Raw genomic sequence first — 17,980 nt, forward strand, 5'->3', positions numbered from 1 at the left:
AAGCAGCTCAATTCGTCCAATGAGTACGAGATTGCATCACTAATCATTCCTTCACAACTATTATTTTATCAAGTCCTACTTATAATAAATCACTTATCCACAATTTAAGCCATAACCCATACATGACTAATCCACATATCAAGAACTCCACTAGCAAATATCATAGCCAACATACATATATACATACATGATACTTCAAATACCAAAATATCATCCAAAAATTGTAACTTGTATAACCATAAGACTCCTTAGGTACATACCATTAACTAACAAGACATCACCAACTTGTTAAGTTTAGGATCATAGCTAGATGCTGATATTGACAAATATACAAGATCGAAACGTATCTTACGCACAGAAAACAAAACCTTACACTGAGTATAACTCAATGATACTTCTATATTCGAATATTAGAACATAATATACATCACATAATGATTTTAATCTGTTAATCTGCAAGTCTTAATACATCATCTAATTATTCATCTAATTTGCTTATCTTAAACTAAGTTATAATAGTTGCAACATAAACATTTTTCCTTTCTATATATATCAATCGAATCGATGAAATCGTACAAGATCAAAATCACATTTCCTAGCTTATAGTCTGGTATCCACTATCCAACCTTATTTCAATTCATTATACTCAATTTCTCAATTGCACATATGTGATAGCTTACTTTATTATGAAATTGATTCAATTGCACATTTACAACAATATACAATATTTACAGAACTATTCAATTTTGTCCTTATTGCTAACAATCAATTCAATTTAACTCATTTTATCATTTCTAACTTACCTTATGATCTTTCCATGCAACACAGTTCATGAACACAACAATTGAAAATGTTCGGATTATAGAAATAAAAACTGTAAACTCTGAGCTATTCGTCGACGACTTTGTATTTTTCCTTTGCACTTTGGGGAATCTGGGTTGACGTTAACTACAAATTAAAATAAAAACAAAAATTTATCAATACACAAGCAATTTCACACTCAATTGCAATTTAGACAATTTTTGCATTTTATTCAATTTAGTCCTATAATCAGGACTAACATAACTTTCAATCTAAAACTCATATTTTCAATCCGTTTTCACTATAGTCCATTTAGGACCTCCTAGCACCAATTTCGAAATTTATGCATTCTAGTCCCCATTGAACAAAATGATAAATTTACTTCACAACTTAGTCCTTTTTCAATTCTAAGCTTAAAGTTTATCAATTTAACACCTATAACTTTAAAAGTTCAATAATGACATCCTTCTAAAACTTTAATAGATACGAAAAATAACACATGGGTCAGCTGGTTTAGTTCCCAGGATTTCAAAAACATAAAAAATACAAGAAAATGACTAAATTGCACTAACAAATTGAAGATCAAAGGTTGAAACTCCTAAAGGTTGAAACTTCCTTTCTTCGTCTTCTTGTTTCGGTTTGCATGAAAATAAAAAGATGAAAGTGTGCTTTGTGTTCCACTAACTTAGTTTTATCACATTTTATTTATTAATTGTAACACTCCAAACCTTGCCTAAATATTATGGCCGAATCTGGCGATGTCACATGACAGTGTGTTCGAAAACTAAATTATTACAATAAAATCATTTCCATGTTATTACCTATCTTTATCTTTTATTAGTACTAAAGGAAATCATTTTACTTATTTAAAACATTTGCTTTAAAACGTTTCTCGTTGCGGAAGCTTTTAAAACAAAGTTGTTTAAGTAATCGTGAGTTTGGAAAATACATTAGCTTTTGAAAACCGAACTTTCTACGATTAGAAATTATAATTCCACAAAAAAAACCAAATTTAAGCAAAAGTCCCAAGAGTCCTCAAATTACATCCCAATAATAATAAAACCATAAAACATAAATTAAAAAAATGTAAAGTCCAGAAACTATGGTCACCGTTGAGTCCTCCGCCGCACCGATCCGCCTAGGTCTGGGGATTACCTGTGCACATTAAACAGAGGGGTGAGTTTACGTAAACTCAGTGTGTAATCCCACAGAAAACAAACAATAGTAGACACAGTGCAAAGTCAAATACAATTTTGGGCCTAATCCCCTTTCAGTATCAGTAACGTTTTAGGCCTTAGCCCATCTCAGTACAATATTAAATATGCAGTAGGGCCTTAGCCCATCACAGTATCAGTATGCATTAGGGCCTTAACCCATCACAGTATCAGTAGCAGTCATGCAGTATTCAGTAACAAAGTCTTACCTAACCAGCCTCTATACACCATTTCCTCCAACCCTACACTCCATGTTGGGATTAAATCAACCCACCCATTCCTACATTTCAAGTAGTACCAAATGCGGCACAAAACAGTAATTTGTAGCTGAGCTGCCAGTATATTAGGCTTAAGAGCCTTTCAGTACACTTCCTCTGTTGGAACACCAGTTCCTCCAAGGCGCAGCGGAAAAAAAAAATAATTAAAAACATCCCGGCGATCCAAACCATGGATCCATGTGTAAGGAACGTATCGGGGTGATAAAAGGTTTCAAAATTACCGAAACTTCAATCGAGTAGACAATGACGCCTAGGCAACGGAATTCGAACCACTATCGAACCAAGCCGCAACCTTTCCGATGTCGGCCTCTATGTAGTCCACCAGTTGACAATGAACGGTAGAGAAAATCTCGAAACTATTTCATGATTTTTATGCTTGACTACCGCTAGACCCTTTTGCATAGTTTCGGGCTTATTTATATATTATCTCTTTAGGGTTTTTACCCTTGCCATATATAACACCCTTTTAATTGGTATATCTTTTAATGAATATTAATTCATTAAAATTAATCAACATAATAGTCATCATTAAAATAAATATAATAATGTTTAACCGAAAATTATAATTACATTAATTATAATAAAGATTTCAGTAAACTATATTTATTTAAACTTATATACGAACCAAATTCATATACTAATGAAATTATGTTCTGAATATGTGTACAACATCCTTGTACGTAGAGTATGTTCAACAATTTGATTGCCCAATTAAATTAATTCTATAATTAATTTAATTCATCTAACAATCAGAATACAATACCAACTATGTTTTACTCCGTTCATTTCAACCATAGGGTGTGACCCTATAGGTTCTTGTAACGTTAGCAGTAATATTAGAACGATTCTAATGTTACAAACAATGAGTGGCATCTAGCAATGCATCATTGTTACCTAAGTTACGAGAAGTCATGATTCGACATAACCTTTTGTGGTTAACCTTTCATGCATTAATCCTTAAGTCCTATATCTTTGGAATGGACACAAGTCATGGAATAGTCACACTTGCATAGTCCATCCCATGTTTCTTGATACCTTAAGTGAATTATGATACACAAATAAGTATGACATCTCATATCAACTTATTTGAGCATGGCCATGCATTTCTAGTCTCAATCAATCAAGTGGCCTAAGATATTACTCCTATTATGTAGGAGAGACTTATCCTATATTGATCAACCATAACCCTCTACATAGATTATGGTATATCCAACATTAGTCTTTATAGAACAACCAGTTACGATGTTCGTTTGACTATATCAAAATATATAACTCATGATGTTGGGATAATGATGATCTCAAGTATGAGGATCATATACATATTAATCACTATGAGTAATGTTGTGACAATTACATAATAATCCAAAAAACATACTCATAGCAGGTCAGTCCAATATGTTGTTCTCTAACACACATATTCATGCATTGATTTTAACACTCCATATCAATGACAACTCTTTATCATCAATCAATTACATGTTAGTCTTAATGCATTATTGTTGTCCTAGCCAACAATAATACTTGACTAAAGATCTTTTAAAAATAATCATATTATTCTCAGGACATTATTATAAAACGGTTTATTTATGTACACAGAAAAGAAATTGAAATAATAATGGCAACGCCTTATATCAAAAAACATGATAAATCAAGTATGTTATTACAACCATCTCGTGATTGATCTTTGGGCATACTCTTACATCCTCCACATATAATCAACCCAACCCTATGCAATGCAACATACAAATCATGACATGCTATCTCATGATATCAGTACATATAACCAGTTCAGTATACATGCTTACTATCATCATGCTCAATATATATAAATCAAACAGTCAATTCACACAATTAGGGGTCTAAGTGATGCTTACCGACCCTACAGTAGGTTCACAGTCGACTTGGGTGACCTATGCAACCTTAGCAATCAATTTAGTGAAAATGGGCTCACACACCCATGAGACCTGCCCGTGTGGGGCCATACACGTCTGGCCCGCACAGCTCAATTTGGCCTTGGCCTTCATACGACCTTGTCTTGCACGTACGGCCTGGCCTCGTTGATTGCACTACCGTGTGGTCGCACACGGCTTACCACACAGGCAACCACAAGCCCGTCTGGCGTCGATAGTGGGGTTTTCGGCTTTCTCCAAAACCCTTTTTTACGTTTTGGGTACACACCTGTATCATTTTCAACGTAAAAGCAACTCGAAACAATCCCCAACCTAAAATTGATGAATATTTCACTCCATTAATCACTTAAACAATTGAATTGAACTAAACCTGAACCGGGGTATTCATCTATCAAACAAAAAACCATTACCTTAGATCGAACAACGAAGTCTCTTCACCACTACGGTACCGATCGAATAACTTTAGCCCTTTAACCTTTTCCAAACACAAAACAAATCCCATTAACCATTATCCATAACCTAAAACGAAAAATGGTACTTACCACACTTACCGATAACACACGAAAAAGTGCCGAAGAACGAGATGCGAAACAACGATAGTAAGGAAAACAAAACAAAAATGAAAACAACAGTAAGAATGGGGAAAGAATTCGGCAGAGAACAGAGAAGAAGAGAAAGAAAGAAGAAGAAAAAAATGAAAAAAGAAGAAGTGGAGGAGAAGATTATCTTTTTTTTTTTGCAGAGAGAATTTTTGGAAAACTGTTTTACTCAAATCCCACTACCTACCCTATCTCAATCCCTTAATTTTCTCTCTCAACTCCCACTACACATCCACCACTCAGAATCTCAGTTCAGCATAACTCTGGCTAAACTTTAAGCTAAAATACTACTCCTTGCCATCTAGAACGACGGAAATGTGCAAGTATACAGAATCGCAACAAGTAATAAATTGACAAGTAAATGTCGAGTTATCGTACCCACAGGGACTGTGAAAAGAATTATTTATGAATGCTATTCAAAACACTTTGGTGAAAAAAAATATTTTGCTTGAATAGGGTGATTAAAAAGTAAGATTTTAAAGTAAATAAATAAATCTCAAATGCACGATTTCGAAATACGAGTTCAATCAAGATGACATAATTGTGTTAGATTAATTACATTTCTTAACTTAGAGTTATTAAACTCATGTTTATATTGTTACAAATAAATTCACGGAAACTCGGTAATTTTCTAACTTGTAAACATACTCACCTACCAAAATTCATTCATCTTTTGACTATATCCCTATGTCAATTCAACCGATTAAACAAATCTTAATAAGCAAATATGTTATTGCACATACCTACTTATTAAATCGAAATGATCTCTTGTACATATCTCTATGTTAATTTAAACGATTAATTAAATCTAATAAGGACATAAAAGACTATGTGAGGTAATAAGGTATCCCTACCTCGAAATAGTATAATCACAATAATCATGCAAGTTCTGCAAGGCAATTGTATTGTCAGATACCGTTGCTAATTTAACCCTCAGCTACCTTAGACAATTAAACATGCATTGATTAATTACTGTGTCTAATAATTACAGTTTCAATCCGTTTAAATAATTAATTCATTAGCTACCTCACAATTGTAATGCAAGAGTAACTTAGTCATGATTTTATTTAACCAAGCATCTTATCGAAGCCTATAACAACATAAACACAATTTTAACAATTTTAGGAAACGAAATGCAATCAACTTAACACGAATTAAATTAAATATAAATTGATTAAATTAACCATTCCAACAACATAAATATTCATAGATATGTTCATCATAACAACAACAAAAATTAAAGAGATAGGGAACAAGAATCAAATCCGGTGTTTTTCGGTGGCTTGACTAGTTTGCTCCATTCTTCCTTCTCCATTGTCCTTGTCGACCAAGGCTGCTATGAACACTTAATTTCTGGTCCAAATGGCTGATGAATACCCCTTTTCCAGGAGGAGAAATCGGCAAGAGAGCAAGGGAATTTGGAATGGAAAAGAAGAGAGAAAGTGGAGAGAAGAGAGAAAAGATATAAATGCTTGAAGTGTGTTTCAAATGACCAGCCTAAGGGGGTTTTTATAGCTAAAGAGGGCTGCTAAAAATAGTTAAAATTATCAGCCAAAGAGCCCTCCCTTGGCTGGCCACACATGTGGCACGGTTGATGGTTTCAACTTTGTTAATTTAGGCTTGGGGCAAATCTATAAAGCCACCAATTGTGGAGGGGTTTGTTTGCAACTTGAACAAGTCTTCAAGGGACTCTTTGCAAGCTAAATAATCAGAAAATAAGCTGATTTAGGTCAACATATGGACAGTTTTGGGCTGCCTACTTCTTGGTTGGTTCGGTTCACTCAGTTCGGCTCAACTGGGCCACTTTTCATAATTAATTAATAATAATTTATTTAACCCAAATTAAATTAGATTAAAATTAAAATTAATTATATTATGAATTAATACACATAATTTGGACCGTCTTTAGCTAAAAATTCATTCGTCTCAATGCCTCAAAAATCACTTCTAGGTTTTGCGCTTCAGTAGTGTTTGCCGAGCCAATTCTCGCCCTTTGTGCAATTTTGTCAAAAATAATCACAATTAATTAAAATTTATTATAAAATTAATTAAAATTCATAATGTTAATAATTTCAATACAAAATAATTATTTTATAATATTTATATATATTTCCACAATAATTTTACCAAAACTGCATGAATTTGAGTTAAAAAAGGCATGAAAGAGCGTGTATATTTTTGTGCTTCCACTATCGTAGAGAATCGAACACAAGCCCTCCAACACACCAACACTCCACTTAACCACTAGACTAGCTGGCCCATTTTGATATGGTTTTGCAAACAATTAAATAAAAGCTTATTGAACAAGAATAAGGCTTAACTTAGAAAAATTTCAAAATTTGCCAAAGGCATGGCTTGAACTTGGGACCTCCCACATACCCCTAGAACACTTAACCACTAAAGCAGACATATATTCGTGTTACATATTCACAAAAACGAACATAGAAATTTTGGGGTGTTACAATTCTCCCCCAAAAAGAATTTCATCCTCGAAATTTACCTGATCAGAATAGATGAGGATGTTGCTGACGCATCGAATCCTCAGGTTCCCACGTGGCCTCTTCAGTGCTATGACTTCTCCACAGGACCTTTACCAGTGGAATGGAGTTCCTTCTCAGAACCTTAACGTCGAGATCCAGAATTTGAACTTGCTCCTCCTCAAAGGTCAAGTCTGGCCTAACCTCGATCTTCTCAACAGCGATAATATGAGTAGGATCAGACCAGTAGCGCCTCAACATCAAGATGTGAAATACATCATGAATGTGGTCTAGCTTTGGCAATAGCTCCAACTGATAAGCGACCAGTCACACTCGCTTCAGAATTAGGTAAGGCCCAATAAACCTAAGGCTCAACTTACTCTTACGACCAAATCTCAAAACCTTCTTCCATAGCAAGACCTTGAGAAATACGAAGTCCCCTGAAGAATACTCAATCTCACGTCTCTTCAGATCCGCATAAGACTTTTGTCTATCAGATGCTACTTTTAGTCGATCTTGAATCGATCTGACCTTCTCCTCGGTCTCAGAAACTAACTCAGGGCCTAGAACACGTCATTCACCCAACTCAGTCCAACATAGGAGAGTGCGACACTTACGACAATACAGAGCCTCGTAAGGTGCCATCTGAATGCTAGACTGGAAACTGTTATTGTAAGTAAACTTTGCTAGTGGTAGATAATCCTCCTAACTTCCTTGGAAATCAATAACACAGCTCTTCAACATATCCTTTAGTATCTGAATCACCCTTTCAGACTGACTATAGGTCTGAGGATGGAACACAGTACTGAGTCCAACCTTGAAGCCAGAGCCTCATGCAACTTTCTCTAAAATCGAAACGTAAAATTAGAATCCCTATAAAAAATGATCGAAACCGGTACCCCATGCAGTCTCACTATCTCAAAAATATAAAGCTTCATCAGCTTCTACAGAGAATAATCAGTACGAACCGGTATAAAGTAAGCAGACTTGGTCAATCGATCCACAATGACCCACACTGAATCCTTCTTAGTGGGTGTTAGAGGCAACCCACTAACGAAATCCATAGTTACATGTTCCCACTTTCATAGAGGAATCTTAACCGGCTGCAGCAAACCCGAAGGTAACTGATGCTAAGTCTTAACCTGCTGGCAAGTCAAACATCTAGCCACAAAATCAGTAACCTCTTATTTTAATCCTGACCACCAATATAACTCACGGAGGTCTTGATACATCTTATTTCTGCCAGGATGCATAGCATAAGGGCTACTATGCACCTCTCCTAGTATAGATTGTCTCAAATTAGTATCATTTGGAACACAGATTCTCCCACAGAAACAGAGTACCCCGTCACTATTCAGTCCAAAATCCGTAGTGCTACCACTCTGAATCTATTAGAAAAAAAGACCCAAGGACTCGTCCTCTAACTTTTTATCCTTAATCTGCTCAATCTAAGTCAGTTTAACCTGAAACTCGGCTAAAAAGCTACAATAATCAAATAAACTAACTCGGCTAATAAGCTACAATCATCAAATAAATTAAGTCGAGCAAACATCGCCCTCAAATCAGTTATAACTCTACGGCTCAGTGCATTGGCTACCACATTAGCCTTGCCCGGATGGTACTCAATGGTGCAGTCGTTGTCCTTAAGTAGCTCAATCCATCTACATTACCTAGGAATTAGCTTCTTCTAAGTAAGAGATACTTGAGGCTCTTGTGAGCAGTGTAGATGATACACTTCTCACCATACAGATAATGCCTCCAGATTTTCAGTGCAAATTCTACAGCGACCAACTGCAAGTCATGCGTCAAATAATTTGCCTCATGAGTCATAAGCTGACGAGACGCATATGCTACCACCTTACCATCCTGCATCAACAGGCATCCTAGACCGACATGTGACGCATCACTATAAACTATGAACTCTTTTCCAAGCTCTGGCTGTATCAAAACAGGAGCCTCAGTCAGTATAGTCTTGAGCTTCTCGAAGATCTCTTGCTGCGCATCAGTCCAATTAAATGGTACACCCTTACATAGTAGCTTAGTTAAGGGTGCTGCAATCAATGAGAATCCTTCCATAAACCGCCGATAATAACCTGTCAATCCTAGAAAAGTACGGATCTCAAACACATTCCTAGGCTGCTTCCACTCCAACACAGCCTCAACCTTTCAAGGATCGACTTGAATCCCCTCAGCAGAAACTATATGACCTAGAAATGTCACCTTCTGTAACCAGAACTCGCACTTGCTAAACTTAGCATAGAGTTACTTTTCCCTCAAAGTCTGAAGAACAACTCTAAGGTGCTCGTCATGCTCATTCACAGTCCTCGAGTAAACCAGTATGTCATCAATGAACACCACTACAAACCAATTTAAATAAGGCTGGAATACTCGGTTCATCAAACTCATGAAAGCTATTGGTGCAATGGTCAATCTAAATGACATCACTAGGAACTCGTAATGACCATAACGAGTCTTAAATATCGTTTTATGTACGTTAGCCTCCTTGACCCTCAATTAATGGTACCCATATCGGAGGTCAATCTTGGAAAATATCGAAGCTCCTCGAAACTAGTCAATAGGTCATCGATCCTCAATAGTAGGTACTTATTCTTAATGGCCAGCTTGTTCAGTTACCGATAGTCGATACACATCCGCATGGATCCTTCTTCTTCACAAACAGTACCGGTGCTTCTCACAGAGATACACTAGGGCGGATGAACCAATGATCCAATAACTCCTAAATCTGAGCCTTAAACTCTACAAGCTCTTTTGATGCCATTCGATAGGGAGCGATGGACACCGAGGTTGTACTAGGAAGTAGCTCAATCCCAAACTCCAATCCGCGGTTCAAAGATAAACTTGGTAGCTACTTAGGAAAGACTTTTGAAGAATCTTTTATCATTCTGATGTCCTTAACAGAAGAGTCCCTAGAATCAGAAACAGTTACGTAGGCCAAGAATGCCTCACAACCCTTACAAACCAACTTCTCCACCACCAGCGCAGAGATCACATTAGACAAAAATTTCCAGCGTTCTCCAATCAAGACTACCTCATTATCCTCCTCAGTCCTCAATACGACCCTCTTAGTCACACAGTCCAAACTGACACAGTGCTTGACCAACCAATCCATCCTCAGAATTAAGTCAAACTTCCCAAGTGGAAGCTCCATCAGATCAGCCAAAAAGATTGTCCCTTGAACCTCTAAAGGGACATCTCTAAACAACTTGTTGACCCTTATAAATTGCCCCGATAGACTCAGTATAGTAACCTCACTCGTAGTGCTCTCAACCAAAATCCCCAAGTTTTCAAACACAATACAGGCTATATAGGAGTGAATGGATCTTACATCCATCAATGTAGTATAAGGTATATCATGAATAAGGAACATACCTGTAATGACGTTTGGAGCATCTCTATCATTTCAACGACGTGCAACGTATACTAGAGCCAGCTGCGTCACCTTAGTCTATCCAACACCTCTGCTCGGTGCTCTTTGTCTGTGGCCCATACCATTACCACCCCTAGCTTGACCACGGCCTCTCGATGGCTGTTGTGCTACCCTCTGTGGCTGTACATTACCAGTACCCTGAGCTTGTATTTGATCATCCCTCAGCAGACACTCTCTTATACGGTGATCTAATGATCCACACCTCAGACACGCCCTAGTTTTTCTCCAATACTCGCCCTGATGGCCTCTACTATAATCAACACATGGCTGCTGTCCAGTAGCAGCAACAGGGGGCCCAGCTCTAACCGGTCTATCAACTTTGGCCTTTTTCTTAGGCCTTTGTACGGAACTTGAGGGCTCCAAATCCCTTTTGTTCCTACCTCCTTCTTTGTCACAGTTTTGGCGTTCAGCGCATTTAATCTCTTCGGTGATCTTCGCCTTCTCAACCAGTGAAGAAAAATCACGATCCCTCTGCAGAGCTATCAAGACTCAAATTATCCCTGAAGCCATCCTCGAAGTGAACACATCGCTCATACTCAGTCGCTACCATACCTCGCATATAACAACTCAGTTGTAGGGATTCGGTCTCATACTCCGCCACAGATCAATCTCCCTAAGTAAAGTTCATGAACCTCCTCCTACGGGCATCCACGTAGCTCGCCCCCACATATTTCCCCTAGATGTTCAGGCCGAATGCCCTCCTTAGTAGTCAGCCACCACTGATAAGCCTCATCTATAGCAGTGAGACTGCACCCTTTAATTTCTACTCGGGGGTGCAATCTAGATCATCCATGATGCTCTCTGTGGCCTCGATCTAGTACTCGGCCACATTAGGAGCGACTCTAGTGACACCCCTGAATAACTTACCTCTATTGGACCGGAGTCCTTCCGTAATAGACCCTCAGCCCCCAGATCCAATATTGGGCCCAGCGACCCTCTCCAAAATCTTGAGCATAGCCTAAGACAATTCGTCGTCCCAAGCCATGAGATCTTGAGACCCAGTCTCAATAGCGGGTGACACTAGCGTCTCACTCGTATCCAAATTTGGTAGGCTGACGAATGATGAGGACTCAGCTCGAGCCCCTCTACGGTTTTTACCTCGGCCTCTAGTACCTCGTTCGCGGATACCTTGTGTGCTCATATCTAATCGAATTTATCTGTATTAAAAGTTTTACGAATCAATTATAGTTTCAGTGTTTATTAACAAATTTTTATGTAAAACAGTACCAGAAGTTCAAAGTTTGTTTTTGATTGTCACAGTCTCTAGTAGTTTACTATAGTTTCAGTTTAACTACAGTTTCCAACATATACTAACTAAAGTATTCACACATTTTACTACCTACAGTAGTTTCAGAATATCATAGCATTTTCAATTTAAACAAAAATCAGTTTCAGAATACTTACAAGATTGGCGCCGGAGACTCGATGTACCACATACTCAGTAGAAACATTTCAAATCATTTTGAGAATCAATTCTTCAATGGTTGACACAAAGGCACAAAAATCTGATTTTGGGCCTAAGCCCTTTCAAGATCGAAGAATCGTTTGGGCCTTAACCCATCTCAATACAGTAAAAAAAATGCAGTAGGGCCTTAAACCATCACAGTATCAGTATGCATTAGGGCCTTAGGCCATCACAGTATCAATAGCAGTCATGCCGTATTCAATAACAAGGTCCTACCCAACCAGCCTCTACCACCATCTTTGTCCAACCCTACACTTTATGTGGGGATTAAATCAACCCACCTATCCCTACACTCCAGATAGTACCGAATGCGGTACAAAACAGTAATTTGCAGCTGAGCTGCCAGTATATTAGGCTTAAGAGCCTTTCAGTACACTTCCTCCACCTATAATCAACCCAAAAACAAATCATGACATGCTATCAGTACATATAACAAGTTCAATATACATGCATACTATCTTCATGCTCAATATATATAAATCAAACTGTCAGTTCACGCAATTAGGGGTTTAAGTGATACTTACCGACCCTACAATAGGTTCACAGTCTACTTGGGCGACCCGTGCAACCTTAGCAATCAATTTAGTGAAAATGGGCTCACACGCTCACACCCGTGTGACATGCACGGGCTAATTTTGCCTTGGCTATCACATGGTCATATCTTGCAAGCACGGTCTGGCCTCGTCGATCGCACGACCATGTGGTTGCACATGGCCTACCACACGGGCAACCACACACTCGTGTGGCATCGACAGTGGGATTTTCGGCTTTTGCCAAAACCTCGTTTTCTACATTTTGGGTACACACCTATATCGTTTCTTACGTAAAAGCAACTCCAAGAAATCCCCAACCTAAAATTGATCAATATTTCACTCGATTAATCACTTAAACAATCGAATTGAACTAAACTCAAAACAGGGTATTCATCTATCGAACAAAAAACCATTACCTTAGATCGAACAACGAAGTCTCTTCACCACCACGAGATCGATCAAATAACTTCAGCCTTTAACCTTTCCCAAACACAAAACAGATCCCATTAACCACTATCTATAACCAAAATAAAAAATAGTACTTATCACACTTACCAATAACACACGAAAAAGTGCCGAAGAACAAGACATGAAACAACGATAGTAGGGAAAACAAAACAAAAATGAAAACAACAGTATGAATGGAGAAAGAATTCAGCAGAGAACAGAGAAGAAGAGAAAGAAAGAAGAAGAAAAAAACCGAAAACGAAGAAGTGGAAGTGAAGATGATTATTTTTTTTTTGCAGAGAGAATTTTTGGGAAACTGTTTTACTCAAATCTCACTACCTACCCTATCTCAATCCCTTAATTTTCTCTCTCAACTCCCACTACACATCCACCACTCAGAATCCCAGTTTAGCACAACTCTGGCAAAACTTTAAGCAAAAATACTATTCCTTGCCATCGCAATGAATCAAACACAAGCCCTCCAACACCCATCACTCCACTTAACCACTAGACCAGCTGGCCCATTCTGATATGGTTTTGCAAGTAATTAAATAAAAGCTTACTGAACAAGATTGAGGCTTAACTTATAAAAATTTCAAAATTTACCAAAGGATATGACTTGAACTTGGGACCTCCCACATACCCCCAGAACACTTAGCCACTAAAGCTGACATATATTCGTGTTACACATTCACAAAAAACGAACATAGAAATTTTGGAGCGTTACATTAATTTAATTAAATTTTATCACATTTTCTATTTACTATTAGAAAGTCACCATCCACTCAAATTAAATAGTGATAAAATTGTCACTTTAGGCCTTACTTTAAGTTCCAATTAAAAATGTCTAGCAAGTAGTTTCTATACTTTAATTAATTACTAATTGATAAAATTATCTATTCGAAGTTCAATTCGCCTATAACATAACTCTATAAATATTAAATAAAAATATTTACGGGCTTAGTTCTCAAAAATAGGGTCCTGAAAAAATATTTACGGGCTTAATTTGTGAAAACGGGGTCCTGAAACCGCGTTTTTCGTCACCACTGATTTTCGGGTCGTTATATTAGGGATCTTATATTTTATATTCTTATCACTATTTCATAAAAAAATTTATTTTATTCAATTTAGTTCCTAACGTACAAAGATAACAATTAAGGTTTACAATTTAGTCATTTTCATAATCTATACTTAATTTTTATCAATTTCACATCTAATTCATCAAATTTTCAACAATGACAACTTATCAAAATTTAAACAAATTGATACATGGACTAACTAAATCAAACTCTCATAATCATAAATCTATAAAATTTACATGGAACTAGATTAATTTGTTTATTGCTTTATAATGACCGAATGCTTTTCAGCTCAACAATGGTGGTTTTTATTTTCCTACGAGTGGACGGTGAGGCTTGAAAAAGATGTGGTTTTGTTTCATCTTTCCACTGACTTTAATATATATATACATTAATTTATATTTAATTAATCTAATTTAATTAAATTAATTAAGTTTTAATCATGTTTATTTCATTCTTAATTAATCTAAGTATAAACATCATCAATGTCTATTATCTCATTATTAAAATGGTTAAATTCTCATTTTGGTCCCTTTGGTTAATTGTTATATAAGTCTTCAATCTTTTCCTAATTAAAATTCTATAGCAATTGTATTTTTACAATTTAATCAAATTTTAAATATCAATATAATAATTTCAGTAAATATCCATATTTAATATTTATAGACTTGGTTTACAAAAATAATGTCCCAAAACCGTATTTTCAAATACCATTAAAAATCGAGTCATTATAGGGTCGGTAGTGGAGCAGAGCGTGTCAACTATGAAACGAGGGTGGTTTTAGTAATATTTACGCCTCGTCTTACTCCATTGTCATCCCTAAATATAATACAAAAAAGTTTATTATAATAGAAAATAGCATAAACATAAAATCTATTAAAATATATAACACAAGTAATTAATAAATCAGTTTTTTTATAAAAATTTAACATTTGAATAATAATAATAATAATAATAATAATAATAATAATAATAATAATTAATACACGAAGCTTAGTATGAGCTCAAATTTCTATTCGGTGTCTACAAAGTAGGGCTGCTGGAGAAAATTATGTCACATCTCAACCTCAATTATATATATTTATATTATAAACTCAAGTATATGTATATATGTAAAATTATGTATTTAAAACACATAAATATATGAAATGTATTATTTGAAACTAATTAATAATAATATATATAATATGTACAATATTAAAACATATGAATACATCAAATTAAAATTACTAAATGAATACAGTTATTTATTAGGATTATATCATCAATTCTAAGTTGGTGTCGATGTAATTTGTGACACCATCTTAATCAACAACATTATTAATACGATGTCAAACGCATTCTAGTTGTTTATCCTAACATTGTCATTTTTCCTAAGTTGGTATCTTATTGATTTGTGACACTAAGTCAATCATTGATATTATCAATAAAATTATGGCATACCAACCATGTTAGTGAGAATAATTATATAATATATTTATTAAGAATTCATATAAAAAAACAAATGTTATTGAAATGACAAAGTTGGAAAGTGTATTTTTGGTGTTTTGGTTATAAATCCTATCATAAACATGATTTTTTTCTAGATTTTATATAAAAGGTAAAAATATCCTTAAAATATAAAGATATTTTGGTAATTTAATAATTGAGTTGGATCCTCATTATGGGTGACACCAATTCAATCAAAATTTTTATATATAGTATAAATTTAATTATTATCGATATTTCTATACTAATATTTAAAATGAGTTTATATTATTTTCAATCGATCTCAATTTAATTTTGAATTCACTAATTTTTTTTTTACAAAGAGTAAATATTATTTTGAAGCTATTTTTGTCTTTTTATGTTTTTATATAAAATAAAAGAAATACAAATGATAGATTCAACCTAAAACTTCACAAACTCTACTCACTTAATTTTACCATCTCAACTAAAGATATTTTTAATGCTTACATAACTTTTTATAAATTTATTAGATAAATTTTTTCACCCGTGTATCATTATCAAATATGAAATTGTTTATTTTATGTCTTGATATAAAATATGATAATGTATATTACAAAATACAAAAATATAATCATAAAATATACATATTACTAAACAAAAATATATATAATCATAAAATATACTATGATTGAAATAATAAAGTTAAAAATTTGATTTGAATGTGTACAATTGTAAAATATGTTAATTTGCAAGGAAAAACTCAAATTCCAAGATTAGAAACAATATTGCTTGGAGGTACAACTACAAAATAATTATTTCTTATGGAGTATTAGATATTATGTGTTAATCTCACCTACTCTTACACTAAATTCAGTAAGAAAAATATGAATGTTAATAGTATCAACATAACTGTTAATGCCATGTATAAAAAAGGTCTAAAAGTTAATGACATATTTACAGTATTGTATAGTCGTTAATATTGTATTATTACAAAATTAACATGCAATCGGAGGAAACTTTGGGAGGAGAATCTAAAGTGGCAAGGGCTACAAAAAAGTACGTTGGTGGGATGATGATCCTCCGGACGTAAGTGATATGGAGGTAGATGAAGGGACAGCAAAAGTGGTTTCTTTCAAAGACAAATTACTTGGTTAGGTATCGAATGATAATCAAGAGGAGGACTTTGATGAGGACAAGTTTGAACTGATAGAAGGGGATGTGATAACCGGGCTTGTTGATGGAATTCCAAATATCAAATTCTCTAAGAGAGTGCACACATCGATTCAGATGAGTATGGCCAAAACGGTGATTATAAAACTCCTTGGGCAAAAAATTAGATTCAACAATTTTTTTTTCCAAACTAAATAGTATGTGGAAGCCGAATCGTTCATTTCAATTGATGGACTTAGAGAACAATTACTACTTCGTTAAATTTCAAGCAAATGAGGATTATGACAAAACATTGATTGATGGTCCTTAGACAATCTATGGGTAGTATTTAACAGTAAAACCATGGTCATCGTCCTTCAATACTTTTGCGAGCTATCCAAAACACTTAGTGGTTTGGATTCGGCTCTTGGGTTTTTCGGGTTCTTATTACAAAAAAATATCTTTTGGAGGCGGTGGAAAGCTCGATAGGTCAAGTGATCAAGGTGGACAATCAAATTGAAAATAGAATGCGAGGCTAATTTGCTAGGATGACGGTGAGTGTTTATCTAAATAGACTGTTAATTTCTAAAATCTGAGTGGAAGGGAGATTACAAAGGGCAGAGTACGAAGGCTTACCAAATGTTTGTTTTGGTTGTGGCTACTATGGCCACCAGAAGGAGGTGTGCCCTAAGCTGTAGAAGGAAAACCCATCGATGGATCAGGAGCAGGAGGCTACTGTTGTCAAATCACTGACGGTGGTGAAGATGAATCGTAGGGCGAAAACATAGGAATTTGGGACTTGGATGGTTATTTCACGTCAACCAAGGCGTTTTGTAAGGAGGGATGCCAAAATGGAGACTAATCAGTAAAAAATGAATAATGAATCAAGATTTTCCTTGATTGCTGATTTGAATGAGGAATCAGGGGATGGTGTAGCTAGAAATATGGATGGGAAGTCATCGGGTACAATAAATGCTATTGTGCCTCTGTTAGGCTTTTCCTTGGGTGAAACTAGTGGGCCATCTTTGAGTGGGTCCAAAAATAAAGGGAAAGCATTGCAAGGATCTAGGCTTAGGAAGAAAGGTTGAATGGGGTTAAGTTTAGATCTAGTGGGCCACAACAAAAAAAATG

General features: G+C 35.4%; 1 long non-coding RNA gene across 1 annotated transcript; it reads right to left on the reverse strand.

The window, feature by feature from the left end:
- Positions 1-1,756: 1,756 nt before the first annotated feature.
- LOC108475881 (uncharacterized) lies at positions 1,757-17,618 on the reverse strand. The gene is made up of 7 exons (XR_008272537.1): positions 17,486-17,618; positions 13,142-13,205; positions 12,717-13,043; positions 12,132-12,577; positions 4,614-4,678; positions 4,168-4,515; positions 1,757-1,956 (listed from the first exon to the last, which is right to left on the reverse strand). It is a non-coding gene; the product is annotated as an uncharacterized LOC108475881 (long non-coding RNA).
- Between the last annotated feature and the right edge of the window lie 362 nt (positions 17,619-17,980).

This window comes from Gossypium arboreum, chromosome 10, assembly GCF_025698485.1.
Source record: "Gossypium arboreum isolate Shixiya-1 chromosome 10, ASM2569848v2, whole genome shotgun sequence".
Lineage (NCBI taxonomy): Eukaryota > Viridiplantae > Streptophyta > Magnoliopsida > Malvales > Malvaceae > Gossypium > Gossypium arboreum.